The 11,269-nt window shown below is 36.3% G+C and overlaps 1 long non-coding RNA gene across 1 annotated transcript; it reads right to left on the bottom strand.

Annotated features, from left to right (window-relative positions):
* Positions 1-2,058: 2,058 nt before the first annotated feature.
* On the bottom strand, positions 2,059-10,617 carry LOC128231368 (uncharacterized). The gene is made up of 3 exons (XR_008260360.1): positions 10,505-10,617; positions 2,628-2,729; positions 2,059-2,334 (listed from the first exon to the last, which is right to left on the bottom strand). It is a non-coding gene; the product is annotated as an uncharacterized LOC128231368 (long non-coding RNA).
* Between the last annotated feature and the right edge of the window lie 652 nt (positions 10,618-11,269).

The following is an 11,269-nucleotide window of genomic DNA, read 5'->3' as shown; positions in this document are numbered from 1 at the left end:
TCTCTAGATTAAATTATACAAACTGAAGGATAAACAAAGGCATTCAAATATCAATTGAGTTGCTAAATATTAATAAGTAACAAGCCACAACTTACTCAGCCTAATCTTACCATTGAGCTGTCTGTCAGTATTGGATAGTACAGCATTTGGGAACTGGTACCCTTGCTGGGAATCATCACTTGGAGACCTCTCCTGCAGCTCATCATTCTGACCTGTTCAAAAAACAGCATAACATGACTTCTAACCCATTCCCTAATATGGGGTTTCTGCAGCAAACAACATTTAGAAAGATGTGGATAAAAGATCTAACTGTTTATCGAAATGAAAATTCCATGTTTAGAAAGCATTGAAAAATTGTGGCAAAGTGAGAAATTGTTACTGCTACTCCCCATTTTACAAAATATTTTCAACTGTTTTCTGCTGCAGGAGACCTAAAAATATGTTAGCAGGGCCTCTGTGGTAGCAAGGTTAGAGTCGCTGACTCATAATCTCTAGCCCCTCACTGCTGTGGGTGTGAATCCCAAAAGGAGTGAATATCCTTATGTGAGGAAGCCACCGGCTGGCTTGCGGTAGGTCAGTGGTTCTACCAAGTTGTCTGTCTGTGTAACTCAGGTGGTTTCTTGGATCTTCCTCCACTTGTTATAAGCCGGGCGTCGCAAAATGACAGAAATACTGTCGAAGTGATGTGAAAAATCCGACAAAACAAGCAAAGACATGTTAGTATCTAGTATTGGAATACAATATACTCTTCGAAAAATATCACAATCTTTGTGAGGACCTTACATTCAGAGGACTTGCACAAAATATAGCCAATTATCGTTAAAAGGCAACAGTTCATTAAATACCTGCAGATTATGTGCTACAGTCTAAAAGATAAACAAAGGCATTCCAATTTCAACTTAATACCTATTGATTAACAAGATAAACACTTCCTAAATAACAGGCCAATTTTATCTCCGCCAGTTCTTACTATTGAGCTGTGTGTCTGTATTGGATGTAATAGCATTTGGCGACTGGTACCCTTGCTGACCATCATCACTGGGGGGAGACCTCTCCTGCTGCTCATCATTCTGCCCTGTTGGAAAAAAACAGCATAACAAGTCATTTGAAATACACACTTTGAAAGATCACACAATCAGTTTGAGGACCTTACATTCAGAGGACTTGCACTTTGGAAGATAAACAATCAGTTTGAGGACCTTGCGATCCTGAAGACGACTTGCACAAACTAGCGTAAAAAGCACCCTTTAATTAAATATCTCTAGATTAAATTATACAAACTGAAGGATAAACAAAGGCATTCAAATATCAATTGAGTTGCTAAATATTAATAAGTAACAAGCCACAACTTACTCAGCCTAATCTTACCATTGAGCTGTCTGTCAGTATTGGATAGTACAGCATTTGGGAACTGGTACCCTTGCTGGGAATCATCACTTGGAGACCTCTCCTGCAGCTCATCATTCTGACCTGTTCAAAAAACAGCATAACATGACTTCTAACCCATTCCCTAATATGGGGTTTCTGCAGCAAACAACATTTAGAAAGATGTGGATAAAAGATCTAACTGTTTATCGAAATGAAAATTCCATGTTTAGAAAGCATTGAAAAATTGTGGCAAAGTGAGAAATTGTTACTGCTACTCCCCATTTGACAAAATATTTTCAACTGTTTTCTGCTGCAGGAGACCTAAAAATATGTTAGCAGGGCCTCTGTGGTAGCAAGGTTAGAGTCGCTGACTCATAATCTCTAGCCCCTCACTGCTGTGGGTGTGAATCCCAAAAGGAGTGAATATCCTTATGTGAGGAAGCCACCGGCTGGCTTGCGGTAGGTCAGTGGTTCTACCAAGTTGTCTGTCTGTGTAACTCAGGTGGGTTTCTTGGATCTTCCTCCACTTGTTATAAGCCGGGCGTCGCAAAATGACAGAAATACTGTCGAAGTGATGTGAAAAATCCGACAAAACAAGCAAAGACATGTTAGTATCTAGTATTGGAATACAATATACTCTTCGAAAAATATCACAATCTTTGTGAGGACCTTACATTCAGAGGACTTGCACAAAATATAGCCAATTATCGTTAAAAGGCAACAGTTCATTAAATACCTGCAGATTATGTGCTACAGTCTAAAAGATAAACAAAGGCATTCCAATTTCAACTTAATACCTATTGATTAACAAGATAAACACTTCCTAAATAACAGGCCAATTTTATCTCCGCCAGTTCTTACTATTGAGCTGTGTGTCTGTATTGGATGTAATAGCATTTGGCGACTGGTACCCTTGCTGACCATCATCACTGGGGGGAGACCTCTCCTGCTGCTCATCATTCTGCCCTGTTGGAAAAAAACAGCATAACAAGTCATTTGAAATACACACTTTGAAAGATCACACAATCAGTTTGAGGACCTTACATTCAGAGGACTTGCACTTTGGAAGATAAACAATCAGTTTGAGGACCTTGCGATCCTGAAAACGACTTGCACAAACTAGCGTAAAAAGCACCCTTTAATTAAATATCTCTAGATTAAATTATACAAACTGAACGATAAACAAAGGCATTCAAATATCAATTGAGTTGCTAAATATTAATAAGTAACAAGCCACAACTTACTCAGCCTAATCTTACCATTGAGCTGTCTGTCAGTATTGGATAGTACAGCATTTGGGAACTGGTACCCTTGCTGGGAATCATCACTTGGAGACCTCTCCTGCAGCTCATCATTCTGACCTGTTCAAAAAACAGCATAACATGACTTCTAACCCATTCCCTAATATGGGGTTTCTGCAGCAAACAACATTTAGAAAGATGTGGATAAAAGATCTAACTGTTTATCGAAATGAAAATTCCATGTTTAGAAAGCATTGAAAAATTGTGGCAAAGTGAGAAATTGTTACTGCTACTCCCCATTTGACAAAATATTTTCAACTGTTTTCTGCTGCAGGAGACCTAAAAATATGTTAGCAGGGCCTCTGTGGTAGCAAGGTTAGAGTCGCTGACTCATAATCTCTAGCCCCTCACTGCTGTGTGTTTGAATCCCAAAAGGAGTGAATATCTTTATGTGAGGAAGCCACCGGCTGGCTTGCGGTAGGCCAGTGGCATTCTGGCAAACTTTCGCATTCTGTTTCCGTTTTGCGTAGTTGCATGGAGGAGTTACAATATTGCTATTGTTATTTCAACAGCGACATCTTAAGAGTAAATGCCTTGCTTCTCGATAAAGTCAAGTGACGGGAAATGGCGACGATTATCGGATCAAACTGACCACCCTAATATAATATGGAAACTGGTCTTCCGGTGCCAAAGGTAAGCTCCGCCCTCGTCAATAACTTCCCTCGAATTTCGATACACACCCACGTAGACAAAACACACATTGGGAAGCCGGCAATATAAAATTACTTGTTTATATCATAACAACTTATTTAATTTTTCGCCTGCCTGTCTTCAATTTTCATCGATTGCACCGGGATTATCTTCCATAATCGCCCCAAAATACTAGTCAATAAAATATCCGGAAAAGCGATTTTTAAATCTTTCATTAAACATTAACAAACACGATTTATATGAGATTAAATTGGCTTTAAACACAGAAAAAGAACATAATTCGGCGTTGCAGAAACATTTTTTTTATATTAAATAGTCATTTTTTCAAAAATTGTGTGAAACTTTTTATGTGGGTACGTTTTGACCAAAAAAGCGCTTACGTTTTGACCTGGTTTGGGTACGTTTTGACCAGGATGTGGGTACGTTTTGACTTGGGTACGTTTTAACTTGGGTACGTTTTGACTGGTTACCATCGCCCTAGCCGAACCATCAAAAATGTAAACGGGATATATAAAAAATCCGTTCATCTAAACTTATTTACTCAAATTATCTGTATCATGTCGTCTTTAATTGACAAAGCAATGCGCTGAAGCAATTAGCGGAGCCCGAAAGCGAAGTAATTAGAGGTCTGGCTCCTAGTCCTAGAGTCGTCTCGTCGTAGAGGTTTGAACCCGGGTTCCGTCACATAGTTTGTGACTGTCTAAATATATCACAAAATCCTTTTTACGGCCATTTGCCTTTTTTCTGATTCATTGTATGTCAGTCTTAAGTGAACGACAAGATTAAACAAACTCTGTTCGGGTAAGTTTAGACCATGAAAAGTATATGCAGGTAAAGTGATCGCATTGATCGTGATACGACCTAAATGGTGATAAAAACTGCGTACGTTAAACAACAACAACAACAACAACAACAACAACAACATCAACAACAACATCAACAACAACATCAACAACAACATCAACAACAAAAACAACTCAGCCCTCTCATCAACCCAATTCACACAAGGGAATTCATGGAAATGTATTGGTAGGCTAAATATTCACTCATTTCTAAATTTCGTTTTGTTTTGTTTTGTGTTGGGTTTTACGTCACTTCGACAGTATTGCAGTCATTGCGCGAAGTCCGGCTAACCTCAAGTGGAGGAAGACCCCAGAAACCCGTCTGAGTTGCACAGACGGACAACTGGGTAGAACCACTGACCTACCGCAAGCCAGCCGGTCTTAATTTCGTAAAAAATCATCAACTAAATTCAGATAAAACATATGTATACGCTTTTTTCTATTTTGGAATTACACTAAGTGGACATTTTCGCCATACAGGTCTACATTATTCCCAGCCAGCAAGCATATATATGGGCGATATCAGTAATCTGATATAGGTATTCGGATATTGCATAGATAAAGCATTGATGTATGATTTAGGATATAGTTTTTATGATATCGAGTCAATATCGGCGTGATGTTTGAACTCGATGGCATATCACGGGGATTATCAGTAATCTGATATAGGTATTCGGATATTACATAGATAAAGCATTGATGTATGATTTAGGATATAGTTTTTATGATATCGAGTCAATATCGGCGTGATGTTTGAACTCGATGGCATATCACGGGGATTATCAGTAATCTGATATAGGTATTCGGATATTACATAGATAAAGCATTGATGTATGATTTAGGATATAGTTTTTATGATATCGAGTCAATATCGGCGTGATGTTTGAACTCGATGGCATATCACGGGGATTATCAGTAATCTGATATACGTATTCGGATATTACATAGATATAGCATTGATGTATGATTTAGGATATAGTTTTTATGATATCGAGTCAATATCGGCGTGATGTTTGAACTCGATGGCATATCACGGGGATTATCAGTATTCTGATATAGGTATTCGGATATTGCATAGATAAAGCATTGATGTATGATTTAGTATATAGTTTTTATGATATCGAGTCAATATCGGCGTGATGTTTGAACTCGATGTCATATCACGGGGATTATCAGTAATCTGATATAGGTATTCGGATATTACATAGATATAGCATTGATGTATGATTTAGGATATAGTTTTTATGATATCGAGTCAATATCGGCGTGATGTTTGAACTCGATGTCATATCACGGGGATTATCAGTAATCTGATATAGGTATTCGGATATTTCACAGATATAGCATTGATATATGAATTAGAATATAGTTTAATGATATTGAGGCAATATTAGTATGATGTTTTGAACTCGATGTCAAATTGATACCACTACACACAGAAAATCGGATATTTTACAGATATAGCATTGATTTATGAATTAGAATATAGTTTTAATGATATTGAGGCATGTTCAGTGTGCCCAATGTCGGTATGATATAGGACTGTAGATAACATTGAGATTGAAAATATTTTTGTCCAATATTGGCCCTATATTGTCTTATTACCTCCCTTTTTATTCATTTAAAACCAAAACAATTTGAATAAAAATGAGTTGACCATTTCAATTGTATATTTTATCCTGCATATAATTTTAAATAAGACTTTATTTCTGTTTGCTGTTACATTTCAGGATAAATACACCATTTCTTTAAAAAATAAATATCTTTAAATTAAGAGTAGAGAGAATTAGGAGAATTAATATTTGTATATTACAAATTGTCATCAAACAAACTAAAGCTCAAATAGCTATAGTAATATTTGAAAAGATGGATATTGGCATCTCTATTTATACAGCTGCCCTTTTACAGCGAAAGTTGTAAATGGGAAGCTAATCTAAATATATAGATATAATAAATATGCAAAACTGGTAAAGTGATTATGGTTTAATATTGAAATTCAAAGGACATCAGCTTCCGTATATAGATCCTATATCAGAAAATCGGCATCCAGGGGATTTGGAACAATATTGAAGCTATATACCGTCTATAACAATACGGATATCCAGGGGATTTTGCATACACTGTGCAAGATTTTGATCGCCCCGATATCCGGTACCGATATCCAGCCGACATCCATGCCGATATATAGATCCTATATCAGAAATACGACATCCAGGGGATATGGAACTATATTGAGGCTATATACCGTCTATAACAATACGGATATCCAGGGGATTTAGCATAGGATGTGCAAGATTTCGATCGCCCCGATATCCGGTACCGATATCCAGCCGACGTCCATGCCGATATATTTGCTATATAGACCCAATATACGTCTGCTGACTGGGTAAGTGTTTCAACTAACATTCGGAAAAATAAAAACCCATTTGTGCCCAAGGTCCCATCAATTTGAGCTCTCCAAACACTGTAGACCCAGACGAGAGAGCTCCTGGAAGGACCCTTCTGGCCTGGGTCTGAAGTGTTTGTATTCATAATTTGTCATTATTTAAATACATGTACACATTACCGTCAAAACCAAAATGAACTGGTTCAATTATTGAAAGACGACTGGCTTATTCAAAGATTTGGGCATACATGGTTAAATATATACAAAGTCGGTCTTGATTTCTATTAACACTCTTTCATTGTTTATGTCCATATACCCCCGCTTTGAAAATCAAACACGGGTACCAGACATGTTTCACTCGAACTCTAGCTGATAAAAAGGATACAATTCAAGCTATAAAGCATATTGTAAATTCGTGATCTTGGACTTTTCACGTCCAAATAAAGTACGCGTCAAACTGAATGCGAGTGCTTTGTTAGACCAGATAAAAATCACAGGGAAGTATGGTGGCATTTCGTTTTCTTCATTGAAATGATAAACAATTGCAAATCTTAAAATGGCTAAATTTGAGATTTTTTTTTATAACTTCCTTATAACTTTTATAACAGAGACAGTAGACGTTAGTAACGCAACGTAACAAAAGGCATTAGCTACATAACTTGCTAAATAATTAACACTCTTATTTATCAGTCACAATAGGTAAATAAAAAAGAAACAACAAATTAACGAACATACAAACTCAAGTTCGGATGCACAATGTTTAGCTGTGCCGATATTTTGAGGACATGGATACACTTTATACACCATATCGCTTAAATGAGGACTTACATTTGATTGGACAGATACTACCACTCAGGCGCAATTTGATTGGTTCGCCTATGCACACTTTTAAGAGACCGGGGAAAAATGTGCATGGTGGCATACACGAATTCAAGACAACGCTATTTTATGAGGACTTCGTAGATTTTGGAAAATTTAAACATAGTCCTCACGAAGATGCCAAATAATGAAAAATCTTTATGAGGACTCGTGTGCAAGTCCTCATACTACGAACAGTCCTCAGACCGTTGGTGTGCGTAACACTATACGTCCTCAAAACGGTGGTAATACAAGCCCGCACACGCACACACACACACACTATGATAAAATATATGTTCCAAATGGCTCAAATGATGATCTTAAAGTTAATGTTTTAGTGCAGTAAAATGTTTAATTTTGTTAATCAATGCATTGTTTGTTTTAATCCATAACGAGTTATTTTGTTTTCCTGACTTTACCACGCAATCAAAGATTCTCGTGCGTTCAAGCAAATTCATGAGACAACTTTCAGCGATGCATTCAATGCCCATGATACAGAAGCCAACATAGCTACCTTATCCCGCACTCAATGTCCCTGCCGTGCGTATTGTACACGTGTGCGTGCGGGCGTGCGTGTGTGTGTGTGTGCGCGCGCGCGCGAGCGTGTGTACATACATGCCTGCGTGTGAGAGCGTACATGTGTGTGACAGCGTGTGTGAGTGCGTGTGTGTGTGCGTGCGTGCGTGCGTGCGTGCGTGCGTGCGTGCGGGCGTGCGTGCGCGTGCGGGAGCGCGAGCGCGTGCGCATATATGTATGCGTGTGCACGCTTGCTTTAGTGTGGTATGGTGTGTGGGGTGCGTTTTTACGCGTGCGTACGTGTACGTTTTGTGCGTGTGTATGTAAGCTATAACAACCCTTAACAAAATGAGCTTATAGTAACTATTTAAAGATGCACACTTACTCTCCCATCTCAACTCAACTCAAAATCTTAATTTTCCCCATGGCTTGACATATTCATAATATATCCAAACATTGATAGACATAGAACATAAATAATATTATATACAATAATAGTACAGTTTAAAATTATAGCATATTGTTGTCAAAATATTTATATAGGTAGGATATAGCTATATATATAAGTATAAATAAAAAGCTTACATTCTACATGCAAATAAAATAAGTCTATTTGACTTCCATGATAGTAAGGTCGTGTGTGATCTGACGCTTGGATGCAGAAATCTTGTCGAAAACTAAGGTTCTTATGAGAAATACCGAGTTGATTTGAAAGAAATGAGCATAAAACATGGTATTTTTACATTATGAGATTAGAGTAGACCACAGTAAATATTTTAGCATTCACCAATAATTTATTGTTTTTGTGCATTATGATATTAAACACGCGGTTAAAATCTTGTAACCAGTATTTAATATTTTCCATAAATGCATAATTGAGTAATAAGTTACAGTTTTATTAGACAAAATTGATCTTGTTATAAATGTTTATGCATGGATTTTGGATAAATGGATATATGTTATTGATCAGTGGTTTATTCAAAACTAAGCTTTTATTAGCGTAAATAATAGTACGATTTACGTCATGCTAAACGTTTTATAACAATACGTAATGAAAAAGAAACAGGTATAGGGGTTAGATTATTTGATACTGCGCAAAAACGAAGTCGGTGAGGTACCCTTTTTTTGATATCAGGCGATTTGTAATAAATCATTGAATACATGTATTTAAAAAAATCAAAAATTAAACGAGCAGTTTTTTCAAGAATTAAAGAAAGGCGCACTTTTTTCAGCGAAACACGACGCCGTTTTTCCCGCGAAAAATGACGTTAAAGACGAATTTTAAATAAATAACGTAAAACAAGAGAACGAAAAATATATGTACGTGCACGTTTTCATAAGACGCACTTGATGTTGAAATTTCATAGCTGTAAACGAAGAATTGATGAAAATATCGGTTATAGTAGCTGGAACGCAAAAATATGACAGACGTCTCAAAATTGACGTCAGTGGCATATTTTGAAGACTCGTAGATTCAAAATTGTTCCGAATATTGAAAATGTAAAAACAGTTCCTAACTGGGCATATGCTCTTCTATTCGTATACCAATTTTCAGACAGTAACTCGAAAAAAAATTCATAGTCGCGTTCCACCTTAAACAGTAGAGAACATTATACAACATAATAATCAAGCACATTTTAACTGTGTAATTGTTTCAAATGGTATACATTTCGAATTAATTACAGCCTCTCCAATTTCCCTCACAAATACCATTTGGCTTAACAACACCATGCACCTTGGATTGCGGGGAAGACAGGAGCACTTGACCATGTTGTGGGGGGACTTGGAATTAAGCCAGACCTCCGATGGTGTGAGTTACTTGGCCGAGAGGGCGACAAAAACAAGAAACGGAGTTGCTGGTGACCACAGGCAATATGTACCTAAGCTCTTTGAACAGCCAGGTAACCAAGTAAAAATAGCATTGTTATAAAAAGGTTATTTTTTCTATTGATTACAGAATTAATAATTTATATTATATGTATATATAAATAAAGAATACTTGTTTGCAAGAAGGCGATAACTAACCAAGTACATTAAATGTTGATTTATATAGTGTATGCATAACAGTTATATAACTTATTTCTTAATTTGAAAGTATTACGATTAAACATGGCTACGTTTCTATTTAGTTTAACATTATCAGATTGCTTCAGTTCAAATAAATTTGGTAGTATCTTCCAAATATATTTGACAATAAGTGTGTTTCTTAAGTCATTAAACAGAGGACATTCAAAATAAAATGAAATGAAACGACTTAATATAATAATTTTTGTTCACATGAAATATTAAACTTGTGATTATGTACACTTGTAGATATATATATATGCACACAGTTGTATGTAATTATTGCGAGTTGCATGTATAGTATTACCGAAATAAGATAATTGCTTTGTAAGACGTTAGAGTTGAAAGAACATTGATGGTTAAAACACGATAACTGTGTACATGAATACATCTTAACTAACGATTCAGAGTGAACAAAAGAAAATACAAAGAAGAATCGTACTTAAGATAGATGAGACGAAGAAAACAAAGTAAAACTGAGTCGAAGAAAACAAAGTAAAACTTAAAATCTTAAATACCTGAAAATATATTGATTTTTCAATAATCAAATCCTTTCAGCTGCACGTTTAGCTAGATGTATCCCCTTTCCATACGGAAAATATTCGTGAGCCATGCAATCAACTGAATTAAGATAATATCTTGTTTGTTTAAGTAATGAGTAACACTTTAAGAGTGGGTTTTATTGCACTGAACTTAAATGCATTATGGTTGTATTGCTGAATCCCTTGCTATCCGTTGTAACATAATAGGATGTATCATTTTCCGAGAAAAAGATATTATAATTTAGTTAAGTCGGCGTTTAATCCATGGTTCACATATTCATAAAGCTCGAAGGATTTGGTGAACCGTATCAATGTTATTATTTATTCAGTAGTATTCACTTCAAAGTTTCAATTTATTGTAGTATTAAGGAACACATAGCAGGCATAGGGATATTGAATTTCTTCGTTCAATTTTTAACAAGTCCGTGAGACACAGAGATATGCATAAACTGAATACTTAGAAGTGTCGTCTAGTGTAACAGCCCTATAATGAAGAAAAACAAACGCCAACCATGGAATATTTGGCAAAAGCGCCGACAAGAGTAACGTCAAAAACTAAACCGATTTCTGACTGCTGACTGTTTCAACTGATTTTCAAGAGAATCTTAAGCGCGGCTATGTATTGCTTCCAATCGTATTTTGCATTTTAAGCTACGTTTTATAAAATCTAGCTCAACTGAAAAAAATAAGTCTACTATCATTTGAATTCGTTATATCTACTCGAGTGTATGTATTAGAAGC

The sequence above is a fragment of the Mya arenaria genome, chromosome 4, assembly GCF_026914265.1.
Source record: "Mya arenaria isolate MELC-2E11 chromosome 4, ASM2691426v1".
Classification (NCBI taxonomy): domain Eukaryota; kingdom Metazoa; phylum Mollusca; class Bivalvia; order Myida; family Myidae; genus Mya; species Mya arenaria.
The sequence above is the reverse complement of the archived record's forward strand: the minus strand, read 5'-3'. Positions and strand labels throughout refer to the sequence as shown.